This window comes from Triturus cristatus, chromosome 12, assembly GCF_964204655.1.
Source record: "Triturus cristatus chromosome 12, aTriCri1.1, whole genome shotgun sequence".
NCBI lineage: Eukaryota > Metazoa > Chordata > Amphibia > Caudata > Salamandridae > Triturus > Triturus cristatus.
This window is the reverse complement of record NC_140595.1, coordinates 384969015-384984185: the sequence shown is the minus strand read 5'-3', so window position 1 is coordinate 384984185 and position 15171 is coordinate 384969015. Positions and strand designations below refer to the sequence as shown.

The 15171-nt window shown below is 42.9% G+C and overlaps 1 protein-coding gene and 1 pseudogene across 2 annotated transcripts in view; both read right to left on the bottom strand.

Annotated features, from left to right (window-relative positions):
• VAT1L (vesicle amine transport 1 like) overlaps window positions 1-15171 on the bottom strand; it is a 781678-nt gene that overhangs the window by 173629 nt on the left and 592878 nt on the right. The gene's annotated exons all lie outside the window — the stretch shown is intronic.
• LOC146776001 (E3 SUMO-protein ligase ZBED1-like) lies at window positions 4800-6428 on the bottom strand (annotated as a pseudogene).

Below are 15171 nucleotides of genomic sequence, written 5' to 3'. Positions count from 1 at the left end.
ACCAGTCTTGCTGAACATCTGTTCACCGGTAACAGAGATTGCAATACCACAGAGATATTTCAGTGCTAATTGAGAAAGGAGAGAATATCTTGTCAAATTGACCCACCATCATAAAAAGCTGTGTGATCCTCAAAATCTTCTGCAAGGTACTTGTCTACTTCAGATAAAGTTGACTGTTTTGCGATTCCTCTTTTCTTTTTGCAGTCGCTTCCCGGATGTCAGATCCTGGCTTTTTTTGGATGGTGGAGTCCCATACTCAGAATCTTTTGTGAAAGAAGTTATTCTAGTCATCTTCTGCTGAATTTCTAGTTCTGGTTCCTGAACATGCATATTGGCTACATGTTTTCTCGAAAACCATATGTTTAAATCTAGGAACCAATATGGTCGCCTTACCAAAAATGCCAGGCTTTTCAATGTTTTCAAATCAAACATATACAAGCCCTTTTGCTGTTCTACAGAACAATCAGATTACAGATTCATGGCTGTTGTAGGTTCTGTCTTATTGCGGAAGTGCAGCATCAACATCACTGACGTTGCACCCTCAATGTCATGTACATCTTATATTGTTCCATTATTTCATACAGAGATAGTTGCATTCCATTTAGTATTGGCATCACCAATATTAATAATAATAATAATATTGAAACATATAAAGCGCAAACCGCTACCTCAATCAGAGGTGTCCCGGCGCTCTAACAGAAGGCATTAGGCGCATAGAGGTCCAAGCACTGCTCCCAAGCCTAGTCAGGCCTAAAGAGCCATGTCGTCAGCGCTTTTCTGAAGCAGGTCTCTGAATCAGCTTGGTGGAGGTTTCCAGGCAGGGCGTTCCACATTTTGGCCGTCCTCACTGAGAACGCTCTACCGCCCAGACGGGCTTTCGCAAAGCAGGGAGTACAAAGCAGATTTTATGAGTTTGACCTCAGAGACCGATTTTGCTTATAGCAACATCAGGGGCGGCTGGTGGATTTTGAAAGAGGTGGGCGAAAAATGTTGTGCTAGGGCATGTACTGAGCCCCCCCCCCCCCCGAAATCACTAGAAAGTGCTGAAACCATTGCCAATTATAGCCCCATAACACATCATACCAGTACTGATGGGTGATCATTCAAACCAGCTCGGTGTGAACTCGTACAAAACAATTACAAAAAAGTAACAAAAAAACGCTAACTCATATGACATGACAATGTTACCCAAGTGAAGTGACATGCAATTAATTCCTCCAATCACGCCTTATTGCTAATATTAGAAATGTGGACCTCCGAGGTGAGCACAGCTTAGCTTACTTATGAACCGACTTCACCAACAATTTAAACCGAATGCTGAAACAAACCCAACAAGCATTTGCTATGCAATAGGTCTCGCATTTATGAGAGTTTGACCTATTGGCATTGTAAATTACAATAGCTTTAAATTGTCGCAAATGCGAGACCTATTGCTTTGCAAATTATTTTTGCTATGTTCAAGTGCCCCATGCTGAGCTTTCATGTTAATAGAGGCAGTGCCCCCTTCTTTAGACAAGCCGCGTCTAAAGAAAATGATGCGGCCGCCATTTAAGTGAAAGCGCATAATGGGGCGATTTTACCAAACAAAAAAAAGCATTGGTTTCCCAAGTTGTCAAACAAATGCTTTTTTTTTTGTAAAAGTGCCCCTTTCCGCGGTTTTGATTTTTTAAGTGGTTGCAGACCTTTCTTTAGATGCTGCTCGAGTAAATAAGTGGGTGTGGCCTCTATTAAGGCGAAAGCATGGCATGGGGGCTTGCACACAACAACAAAAGTGAATAAATAGTACACAACAAAAACATGAGGACGCGTTCGGTGCGGCAAATAAACCAAAGGCACTGCCGTGTTATTAAAAAAAAAAAAAGTTAGGAGAGAGGTGTCTTGCCTGCAACAGCAGGCAGGTGAAAACAATTTAAGGAAATAGTGCACATAAGAGGGCCAGTCCTTAGGGGAGATTACAAAATAAACAAGGCGGTACTAAGGAGGAACTACTGAGCCCATTGACCAATGAAAATCTACAGTTTACAAAGGACAATGACACAAACCAGTGAAAAATATGGGCGGAGAGTGGTCGGAGTTAAAGTCCCTACCTAAATCCAGCACGCCTCGCAGAGCAGAGCATGCGCTGCCCAGCCTCGACCTAAAAACAGTGGGGCTAAGGAAAAAGGTAACAAAACTGTGCATGGAAACCGTTAACAAGGACAATGACACAAGCCAGTGAAAAATATGGGCGGAGAGTGGTCAGAGCTTAAGTCCCTACCTAAATCCAGCACGCCTCGCAGAGGCATCTGCCGTCTGCTCTAGAAAAGGGAAAAACAACTGGGTATCATCAGCGTAAGAGATCGCCTTCACCCCCCACTTGGCGATCAGAGAAAAAAGCGGGGCCAGGTACAGATTAAAAAGCAGAGGGCTCAGCGCTGAGCCCTGAGGAACACCACACCAAAGGTGTTTAGGCTTTGATTCAAATGGCTGTAGAGCGACTCTCTGAGTGCGACGGCTCAGATATGATTTCAGCCAGGCCAGCACCTTCCTCCCAAAGCCCATGTCCCATAATCTCTGAACCAACAAGGCATGATTGACTGTGTCAGATGCCGCAGACAGATCCAGGAGCACCCGCAGCTCTGATGCCCCTGAATCGAGCGACCCTCTCACTGACTCAGCCACCTCAAGGAGAGCAGTCTCTGTGCTAAAACACGCCCGAAATCTGGATTGTGTGTCATGCAGAGAGCCCTGGCTCTCAATAAAGTTAGTCAGCTGGAGCTGGACCAGCTTCTCTAACATTTTACCCGGTGCGAGCAGCAATGAAATTGGCCTAAGATTATTAAGATCTCCGGGGTCTCCATTAGGTTTTTTCCTCAGTGGGAGAAGGGTAGCATGTTTCCACTTGTCTGGGAAAACGCCGGATTCAAGGGACATGTTCCAGATATGAGATAGCGCACAAATAAGAGAATGAGACAACACTTTCCAAAGTTTAGGAGGACATGGATCATCTGGGGCACCTGATCTGCATTTTTGAATTTCTGCCAATGTATCTTGCTGCGAAATTGGCACAAAGTTTGTAAGCGAGGGTTCTGCCGCAACCCCCACCAGCCTATCTGATTTCTCAGTTGCCACTGGTGTTGAGAAGGAATCATAAACCTTCAAATTTTTATTGTCGAAGAAACTTGCAATCTTTTCACACATGGAGGGGCAGGGTCGTACTTCAGTCTCTAATGCTATAGGCTTAAAAAGGTGTGAACTACGTTAAAAACCTCTTCACTAGAGTGATCTGCCTTGTGGATACTAGTGACTATATAGTTCCTCCTGGCTACTTTTATCAGCTTGTGTAGTTCTTTCATTTTTGTAAATTACTTTTGCCAGTTCGCAGTAGCTCGCTCTCCACTGGCGTTTCAGGCGTTTACACCTGCCTTTGACTTCTCTAAGTGAGTCAGAGAACCATGGTGCAGAGGGGGAATGTCTAAGAGACTTCACAACTCTAGCCGGAGCAATGGACTCCACAGCTGCGGAGATCCATTGATTTACAGCGAGGGCATCTGCATTGGGGTCTGAAGATAGAGGTGGATGATTTTCCTGTAGAATCGGACTTAGAGATGCAGCGGTCAAGTTTTTCCAATTTCGTTTTATATGGAGTGCTTACCCTTAAACTGACCCGGTTTGACCAGATTAACAAAAAAAAGAATCAAACAGTGATCCGACCAAACCAGTGGGCAGGGAATCTCCATATCTATAGAAGCGATGTTAGAAAAAACTAAACCTAGGGTATGGCCTGCTATGTGCGTTGGGGAAGATACAATTTGCATAAGGTTGGCCCCTGCCAAGGAAGAGATCAGCTGAGCTGCTTGTGCGCAGCTGGGGTCATTCACATGCAGATTAAAATTGCCAAGGGCCATAAAATTTGCATGTATTAGTGAATTTTGAGCAATATAATTGCCGAGATTCTGGCATACCTTCGCTGCACAATCAGGCGGTCTATAAATAAGAATGCCAGAAAAAGAGGTTGAGGGGTTAATTTGGAGGCAAAAATTGAGGCCTTCTATGCCCTGTATGTAGAGTGGGGCAGAGGAAACTAGCTCTCACGAGTCTTTAAAGATAATGGCCACCCCGCCCCCTCTTTTTTTGCCCTCTCTATCAGCATAGCTCATTTTAAAACCTGGCGGGATGGCAAGAGCTATTGCTGCCACAGAGTCTGCATTTAGCCAAGTTTCTGTTAAAAACATGGCGTCCCAAATATTCGAAGCTAAAACTAACCAAACATCATCAGCATGTTTGGGCAGAGATCTACAGTTGACTAGGCATGCCCTAATTCTTTCAGTATGCCTGATCACTGCGCCCTGGGGGGCAACTCTGCCAGTGCTACTGTTCCTCTGCAGGCCTACGGCGTTATTAATCTCCCTACCACATGTACGACTCTATGTGGCGATGTATCCATTGCAAGGTCAATCTGGTGAGCCCCGAGGCAAACAGAACCTTTGTATAACAGCAATTCATCCCTAGAACAGTGTACGGCTGTTTCGCCCTCCCAACCGGCAGCATGTCTGGCGCTGGCCACGTTCCAGTCACGGACGGGGGCAGATGGGCTTGCTTCGGTGCGCCAGCGGCGCGCCCGCTGCATGCGTCCGCTGCGTGGCCGGGCCCCCATCTGGGCTAAATACCCTATTGAGTGGCAGGAAGTGAAGGAATTTGGGGGAGGAGTCGCGTCCCTTCGTTCAACCGGCACCAAGAAAGCTGTGACGGACCGGGCACAGCAGTAAGAAAGAACAAGAAGTGCAAATATGCAGGTAGGAGCACAGTACAGTACTAATTCAGAGCGCAAAGTTTAAAAACACGTTATAAACACAATTATACAGAATTAAAAGTGTAAGATCGAGTGCCTGGTAGCTTGTAGCCTCACTGCGCGCGCTACCTACTGCTGCCAAGGGGCATGCAGCATATGATTGGCCAGATAATTTTTCTGTAGTTATTCAAAATGGCTCCAAAATTTCGAACGCTGCAGTTACTGCCTATGGAATTGACCAAGCACAGTTTTTAAATGTCCATGCTGCATTGGCCAATTCCGCAATAATCACATTATCTTGCTGAAAAATTCTCTTTCCCATCTCATAAAGGCTATTCCACCTTGTAACCAGTTCCAGTTTTAGTATTGCTTCAGGTAAGTTGTTTCTGGTCTGCATGTCTTTCAATTAATCAGCAACAGCATAACTATTTCTGGAAAATTGAGTAATAGCACGGCACTTTTCAAAAATATTGTCCACAGATCTAACATCTCTTACTGCTTTGGTCACAATAGGATGCAAACTGTGCCCCATACATCTGATATGATTGTCTGTCAGGCCAAGAAGTTTGATTGCCTCCACAAAATTAGATCCATTATCTGTAGTGAGGGAACATATTTTTTCCTACAGTAATACCACATTCCTGAAGAAGGGAATAAATCTGTTCTACTAAATACTTAGCTGTGTGTTTCCCTGTGAAATACCTCACTGCCAAACAGAAATTCTTCCTGCTGCCAGCACGTTGACGGACATGACCAGTTAATGCCCAGTATGATTCATTTGCTTGTGATATCCACATACCAAAAGTTACAGCAACATGATTTGCCTTTGCTAACTCTAAGGATAGTTCACCTTTGACTTGTTTTGGCATTTTCGGTAATATGGTATATGTCAGAGTCTTTCTTGAAGGAATATCAGAGATTCAGTGAGCTTCCTCAGAAATCTCTCAAACCCTGCATTTTCAACAATCGACAAAGGCTGCAAATCTTGCACTATCTTTAAAGCAAGTGTGTCATCCAGCTCCTTTTCCTCATTTGGTTTCATTTTTGGAGCGTTAATGAAATCTACCATTAATTTCTGTTTCCGTTGAGAATCGCTAGGCTTTTCTTTTTTTAATTTCAAACTTTTTTTTTTATACAGTTCTTTTTTATTGAAAAACAGGACTTGACAATTAGCAGGAATGCATACATTATCAATGATGACAAAATTATAACACAAGGCCGGCATGTGATACATAAGCACATAATCAAGCAATATAGTAATCACAATTTCCCCAGTTCTTGGGCCCAGTACTCCAATTTTGTCTCTCGATTGCGGGAGCTCACATATCCCTCCCCTATAAGTGTTCCAACTCTCCCAGACCTGAGTCCACTTGGTGGGGCACCCCCTGGCTTCATATATGGTCTTTTCTGTAATCATGCACCAATCCATATCTTTACTCCAATCAGCTATATGCGGTGGGTCTCTCACTTTCCACTTGCGTACTATATTTCGCTTTGCTACCATCAGTCCCAGAGTCACCCATATCTGCTCCTTGGAACTTAGGTCAGTCGGACCCCAGACATTTAACATACATAGCTTGATATTGCAATCAATCTTTTGTTCCACCACTTCCTCAATGGGGCTTGCAACCGCCAACCAGTAATTTTGGATAGTCATACACGCCCAGAGCATGTGAATGAAAGAACCCACTTGCCCACAATTCCTGGAGCACCCTCCCTCTGCACTATATGCCATGCGCACCAGCAACAGGCCGGCTATGTAGGACCTATGCAGTATTTTCAATTGCACTAACCGGAGCCTGGAGGAAATGGCCACTTCTCTAGGAGAGGCCACAACAGCGGTCCATTCTTTGTCGTCAAGCCCTGCTACATTGTAATCCCAGTTTAGCCCGAGCAGCGGGTCTGCAGTGTTATTGATTCATTTTTTACAGATAAGTGATATGGCTTTATCTGGCAGATCCCCATCTAATACCCTATACTTAAGGATTCAGGTAGCGATTCCCCCCTGGGCAGTACGGCTAACAAAGCGTGCCTAATTTGCAAGTATCTAAAATACTCTGTGTCCGCCAATTCGTGCTCCACTTGTAGCTGGGCAAAGAGAACCATGTCGCCCGCCTTCCACAAGTCCCCCACTCTCCTATCAGGTCCCACCGGTCAAAGCCCTTTGTGTGAATCAACTTGCCCAGTTGGTCGGTGTACCAGAGTGGTGTGGCCTGCGTAATCTTTTCCTCTCAACCCAGGCACTTTGTTGCCGCCCTCCACACTTGTAGCATGTGTGCCGTGGGTCCTGTCAGTTTTTGTTGTACCGAAAGTGAATACAGCGTCCCTTTGAAATAACCACCGGTAGGCGCCACTTGTCAATCTGGAATGCAGGGTCACCCTGCGGTTTGCATGTGCATTGGTTTATAGCTACGAGATGGGACGCCCAGTAATATTTTTTGATGTCTGGAAGGCCTGAGGGGATTTGAATCCCCTTGCGCTCCCTGAAGGTTTTGTTTTCTTTGTTAGAACATTCTGCCCACTAGTGGCAGAATGTTCTAATAGCCTTATAGCCCTTCGTAGCAGGGCTATACCAGCTAATAAAGTCCTGCTGCTTTGTTATAGTCCCCCGGTATAGCCCGCAACGGCGTCTATAAGGCTATATTATGAGCTAACCAGAATCTACACTGAGTGAGTTAAGGATATATTTTTGATCATATGAAGCCTGTCATATATTCCCTGAAAGATGTCGTGGTAGAGTGTTGTGAACGACTGATATAAGAAGGTCTCCCATTTTATTGTAGTTTAATGGTAATTGTCAATATCTTAGGTGTTAATAGTTTGTCAAATTAACCCGTCACTGTCTACCCTATAGTAGTTCCTTCGCTAGATTAGGTAAATCTAGTTTGTGTGGAGGTCATGTTTTCGAGAGTGAGACTTTGAGGCTGTAGTTAACTGTGGTAAAAGAAAAGGGACACGAGCACTCTTTAGATACAAGGTAGTTTACTATCACAATCCCTTCGTATCTCAGAATTAAAGGATATAATTACATTATTACCCTGTTATTTGTATTACTGAATTATTTACAGTTTTTGCCTTGTGCGGGAATCAGCCAATGCATGTTCCTCCCCCTATGTGGCTTGCAGGCCTGGGGCTTTATCAAGGCTGTAATGTCAGAGAAGAAAAAGTAATTTCTCTAGAGCTCTATATTAAGCAGCACTATTAAGTGATCTCACTTAGGTGCCGATTCCGATCCAGGTCGGAAAGCACTCAGACAGAGCCGGATCCAGAGTGTTTTCCGACCGAGCCGGAGGCCTGCAGTCCAACCGAGCGAGTACGATGCGGCCGTATGCTGCTGGACTCGGTTCGGTCGGACTCCCATAGACGTCAATGGGAGCCGGTCATATGACGCGTACATGGGCTCCCATTGACTGAATGGGTATGTCTCGCAGAAGGGCGCCCCCTACAGTGGGTATGTGTCGGTGCCATCTGCATCGTACATGCCTGTGTTGGGGGGGCCCTTGGGTCTCCCCCTGTGTCTCAGTCATAGGGCTGCGGGTGTCAGGGGGTCCGACGCAGACCCCCAAAAGCAACCACCCGGACATTTTGCGAGCCGGACACTCTGGCTCGCACAGGCTGTCCGACGCGTGCATCGTACTGGCTCGGTCGTAAATCGCATCCATTGCACGCCACGGTTAGCTTCCGACCGAGCCGTACGGAGCGGTTCGGACACGAAAACCACTCGGTCGGTGAATTTCACGTAGCTCGCATCTTAGTTGCTCGCTCGTACAGCTGTACGAGTCGGCCGGAAAACACACGTACGGCTCATAGTTTGTCCAGCCAGATCGCGTTTGGTGCCCTTCCGACCCGGATCGGAATCGGCCCCTTAATTGTGAAAGCCGTTGCAACCAAAGGATACAAACACAATGTGTTCCGCTTAGGTAGACCTATCATATGTGAAAGTGTAAGAATAATATTCTCTGACAAACAAGTGAACATCTGGAAATAATTCAGTAATACACATACCACATTATAATATAATTATTGAAGAGACTTTGACTACAAAACACTCTTGGGAAATCAACACATCAGGCATTGTGGTTGATTCTCAAACAAGTGAACAACTGAAAATAACTCAGCAAAAAAAAGATCAGGATTATAACAACAACAAACTCTGGGGAAATAAATACATCAGATATCGTTTGGGATATATTACATGAAGGACTTCTAACATCAAATAAGTTCAAACGTTCTGTATGATGCTAAAAGGACTGGAAATGTGTGAAATGAAATAGATTTCTAAGAAAAATGATACAACGTATACATTGATTTTTTTGCTACAATGATTACATTACAGAATGGAATTAAATCAAGAATTGCATTTTCACAACTGAATACACAGACATTTTCAGGAACAATACACTTGATGAAGATCACTTGATTACCCAAGGAGGTATAGTGGGTCCTATCCTCAAGAGTGTAAGATTCCCTTTAAAAGATATTAAAGTGGGTAATAAGTAGAAAAACAGCGAGTGTTGGGCCTTATTACTGTCCTAAATGCATTAAGCCATGTCAGTGAAAACAAATGTGTCCCCCCCAAAAAAAATGTTTATAGCAACTGTGCTTGTAAACATACATTCATTTGTTCAGCATAAAAATTACATTCCATGTTATTACCACAATACAGCTAAATTGACATTAGAAAAATGCAACACACACTGCTTACTCTTTCACAGATTGCAAGTTACAATGACTTGATCTTGAGGAGCATCTCTACAAACTCTAAATAATCCCAAGGACACTTCAAAGTGATTTTACCAACCAGCTCAAATTTAATCCATTTCATTAAGTGTTGGTTAAATCCTTTTTTTACAATTGTTAAGGGGGTAGAAGGGCATCACGGTATACTGAAGTCATAGCCCCACTGCACCCTCATTGATGGTAGTAAATAGCATATTACACTCTCCACATCTGCATAAGTACTATGTATGCTGTAGGATGAAATGAACTTTAGAAAACAAGTTAATTCATGTTCATCCATTTCTCTAAAACTTGATTGTTGTTTGTCTTATTCTAAACATGAATGCCCACTGAGAAAGTGCTTGCTACATCACACACAGTTTAGAATTTTCACTGACATCAACCTTTGTCCCTTTCCCTTGCTCTATACATATGATCTTCTGTTTTTTTCATCAGTGAATCTACAAATCTAGAAGAGAGAAATAGGGGCAAAAATATTCTATGGCCTACTGTGGTGCTTGTCCCACAGCCACACATGAACATGGCCACACAGAGAGAGAGTTGGGAGCAGGGCCTGGCTGGAGGCCAGGACCTGTGGTCATCCTCTGTTGTTCATAACTGAAGTCTGTATACATTGGGGGTTTAGTTACCTGTGAAGAGTTTGGCACATGGCGACCGTGCCCAGTGGGGGTTGGCTCTCCATAGTGGGATGGGCACAGGAATTTGCTGAAGGCCAGGCTCCGTGTCCAACCCCCACTGTGCACGGCTGAACTTTATGCACAGTGGGGCTTGCTTGCCATCGAAGGGTGGCGTGTCGGTCCTGGCCACAGGCCAAGCTCTGCGGCCAGCTCTTGCTGCACAATATGACCTCGAAATATTTATATAATAATAAATAACAAAACTGAAGAGCAAAATGTAATTAAACAACAAAACATAGTTAAATCAATAACTGATTGTACATTTAAAGTCTTCTCTGCCAAAATGGTAATGTGATATGTAGTCTCATCTGTAAGATGATTTACAATATTTGCAAATATAGGTGTTTCATTAAGGTTGAGGTAATCAGATTTGTATTTGGCATGCAAGTTATGGTTTGCATGGCTGGAGTGTGAATAACAGATTATGGTTCCAGCAGTAACTTGTACATTTTTAGAAATAATTGCACTTTAAATGTGCTTTTTAGGTCTCTTCGAGACATGCTGTATTCAGTTATGGACTTGAAGCTCTGCTTACTCCCGCCCATATTTTTCATTGGCTTATGCCATTGTCCTTAGTAAATGTTGGCTTCTGATTCATTAACAGACTTGCTAGTCGCTCCTTAGTACCACCTTTTCAACATTTGTAACCTCCCACGAGGGCTGGCCCTTTTACTTGTGTAGTTACACATATGCTTTAATAATTTTCTCTTACTGCACGCACAACATTCTTTTCTGCAAAGATACCCACTTTGCTTGCTACAGATGTTGTGCTGTGCTGCTAGCCAGAATCTTACAATATTGAAAAAATAGACTGAAAAAAAGAAAGGCGCAGCTCGCCAAAGTCTATTTTTTTCAATATTGTAAGCTTTTAGTAAGCAGCACACCACAGGCGGCGTGCTGCGCTGCTTTCCAAAATTGTACAATATTGAAAAAATAGACTTCAGTGAGCTGCCACGAAGAAAAAGAAAGACGAGGCACGCCAAAGTCTGTTTTTTCAATATTTTAGGCCTTTATAAAGCAGGGCTTTAAGTTGGCGTGCTACGCAGCTTACCTAAAGATTTCAATATTGAAAAAAAATAGACTTCAATGAGACGCGCCTTCCTTTTCATCGGCACCACTCACTGCAGCTGACTCCTCCTGCTACCACTTGCTCCCTCTTTTCGGCTGCAGCTGCCTCCTCCCTCAGCTTCAATCATGGCAGCAGCGCAAAGATTCTTCAGCTGGAAGCCAAGTTATGTGCTGCTCGCCATCTGGAAACCAGCAGCCCAGATAGAAACAGGAAGCAATTAAATAGGTCCCGTATTTGCGAGAGTTTAAGCTGTTGGCATTGCAAATGACCATGTTTTTTTTAATCTGTTTTGAAAACTAACATATAAATAAAATGCACTGATATTTATAAACTCTTGCAAATGCTAGACCTGTTGAATTGAAAATCCTTGTTTAGGCATATCTCTCTCTCTCTTTCTCTTTTCTCTCTCTCTCTCTCTTTTGCTCTCTCTCTCTCTCTCTCTCTCTCTCTCTCTCTCTATATATATATATATATATTACCTACTGGCGGTCGCCAGTAGGTAGTTATAGTTAGGACCCTGTTTCCATAGGAAATCCACAACATTCTATTTGGAATAACTTTGGCGCCGGTCGACGAATCCTCGCGAAATTTTCAAAATAGGTGGGGCGCTACGCTCCGCTCCTACCCTGAAAGTCTCGGGGGGATTCGTCAAGCAGGGGCCGAGAAAAAAGGGGGGTCCCAAAACGCGTTTTCCCCATGCATTTTTCCATAGGACCTTTAGACACAGCTACAGCCTGAACGGCTGAACAGAATTACTTGAAATTTGGCAGAGAGGTAGCCATAAGGTCAAGGAAGTGCCTTTTGCAGGTCTTGTGTAAATCTGTTCAGTATTTCCTGAGAAAATAGCATTTAAATCAATATATATATGTGGGCGGAGCCTAACCACACATCTCATCCTGAGATCTGATTGGCTGTCAGCACTTCATCCAAGAAGTGTTGGCAGCCATCTTGGGACCAATATACATGATAGCACCTCATTAAAAAGCATTGCAGTTAATAGAAGGTTTTAAGACTTTAGTTACATTATAAATCATTTGTTGATGGTACCATACTCATTTTAGGAATTGTGGTATGTTCTAAGGTGATTTCACCATGTGAAAAAGCCTTCTGCTGGGATATCATGATTGAGAGAAAAATATTTTCTCATGCTTTTACCACAGAGGTTTGGAAGGTGATCTATAGGCTAAACTGAGAGCTTATTTTCTGTAAATTCACATTATCTTTCTCAGTCATGTGAGAATGAAGTCTGACATTCTCAGTAAAACATGTACATCCAACAAGGGCAGAGACTGTCAGTTGATTCCTTTGTGTTCTACTGCAGCTTCCCAGAGTGTTCCAAAGAACTACTAGAGCGCTAACAGTCCTACTTATGATAAACGTATGGCACACCTGAAGCCATCTTGCTTGGATTAAAGTGGTAACTCTTAAAACATTTAATTTAAAAAGGAACAAAATGAGGGGGTTCATTTTTCCATAAAAAGTATGATTAGTGCTGCAGAAAGAAAAATGAGGGCACATTTTGAGTGACTTCTCAAATCCTCTTCTATTTCATTAAAAAATTCTGACATGCAGACTGAAACATGCACTTTCAATACCAGCAGCAGTTTTCCCTGGTGAGCAGTAGCTTTACTACAGTGATCTAATGAGCAAAAAGAGTGCTAACATTCTGAATTTATGGCAAATGTGTGACACATCTGAATGCCTTCTTGATGGAATCAAAGTAAAAAACTGAAAGTATTTCCTACTGAGGAGACTGCAGTAAATGAGGAAATTAGGAAACTTCATAACAAATACGTCTCCCAAGATGGCCACCAGAGACAAAAGAGCCCAAATGTAGCCCAAATATCACCCAGATGTAGCCCAAGTATAGCCCAATGACAGAATGTCCCAGAATGTTCTTAAAAACAACTAGAGCGCTTACTGTCTTCATTATGACAAAAGTATGGCACACCTGAAGCCATATTGATTGGAATAAACTGGTAACACTTAAAACATTTAATTTAAAAAGGAACACAATGAGGAGGTTCATTTTGCCATAGAAATTATGATTAATGCTGAAGAAAGAAAATGAGGGCACATTTTGAGTGACTTCTCAAATCCTCTTCTATTTCATTAAAAAATTCTGACATGCAGACTGAAACATGCACTTTTAATACCAGGAGCAGACTTCCATGGTGCAGTAGTTTTACTACAGTGATCTAATGAGCAACTAGAGTGCTAACATTCAGAATTTATGGCAAATGTGTGACATATCTGAATACCTTCATGATGGAATCAAAGTAAAAAACTGAAAGCATTTCCTACTGAGGAGACTGCAGTACATGAGGAAATTAGGAAACTTCATAACAAATAAATCTCCCAAGATGGCCACCGGAGACAAAAGAGCCCAAATGTAGCCCAAAATCACCCAGATGTAGCCCAAATATAGCCCAATGACAGAAGTGTGCAAAACACTTATTATTTTGTGTTTTTGCAGTGTTATATAGTGCAGACTTGTCAGGTATTGGAGTGCTTTACATGAGCATTGGTTACATCACACAAGAACAAATTCATTTTGGTTGTAGACATGGGGAGACTAAGTGATTTGACCAGAATCACAGAATGTCGAGCTGAAGCAGAAACTTCAACCTGGTTCCCCAGTTGCAAAGTCTGCAGTTCTGGAAGTAACACCACATCCTCTCCCCTAAGTGCAACATTTAATCAAGTGGTCAACTGGATAAAAAAACATAAAGATAACAAATAATTTAAAAGTGCTTTGTCGCTATTTGAAAATTCAGAAAATATGTCCTTATTTTAGTCTTTTAGAGCACTAACCATAATTTTGATGCCAATAAGACCCTCTCATATATGTAATTTCTAAAGGAAATGCTCTAGGTATTACAGTTTTGATTACATCAAGATGATGTCAGGCGTTCCACACTTTTGTAATAAATATAGAATGTTAGCAATCTAGTTGTTCATTAGGATACTGTTGAGAGGCAGAGGCCAGGGGCACGGACTCTGAAAATTGAAGGCAGGTAGGAGGGTGCAAAGGCAACAATTTAACCACACTGAGCAGGCAGGAAGGGCCGTGGAAGCACAACAGACTATGGAGGGCAGTGGAAAGGGGGGCAGGGGCAACAAACCAACAATACAGGACTTGCAAGAGAGGCTGTTGGAGGGAAGATCTATTACGGGTCAAGGAAGCTAGGGGCGGTCCCCAGATCCCCGGGAGCCACCACAGAACTGAGCAGGAGAGTGAGTCAGGGACAAAAGGGGCACCTTAATTTGAGCCGGGGTGCCTAGGAACGCTTGCTCCAAAAATGAAGAAAACAGACATATGAGACATGGAATTGGAGGCAGAATACAATGGAAGTTTAATGAGAAGATGCAACTTCAAAGAAACCGCAGAATAGAGACATAAAGTACAAAATACAGAATCCAGATAATCATACAGCTGTCATAATATTCTCTGTATCTCAATTAATGTACTGACAGAGAGAGAGAGAAAACACATCTATAAATGCATCATGGGAAAAAGTTACACCAAGGAAAATGTTACCTAGGAACACTCACGTTTACTCTTAGAGCAAGCATTCCTGCAATTACAATACAAAATCTTTTAAATGCAAAAGTAAAGAGAACAATGGTTAAACATAACATGACATTTCATATAGGTAAAATAGAATAAGATACTTCAAGCAAAGCAGAGCAAGACATTTTAAGCAAAGGAAGACAAGAGCTCCCAGCTCTTGGGGAAAACCTGCACTGCCTGTTAACCTACATACAGACGGCGAGGTAGTCCGTCGATATCTGTGGGTGCTCCCTTTTTATATCATTTTGTGGGCTCCTTTGCACGCTACATCTACCTACGTATGCTACCCAAAAGCTTCGTCTGCAGATTTTACCAGACATTTCGTCATTTACCCACTTAA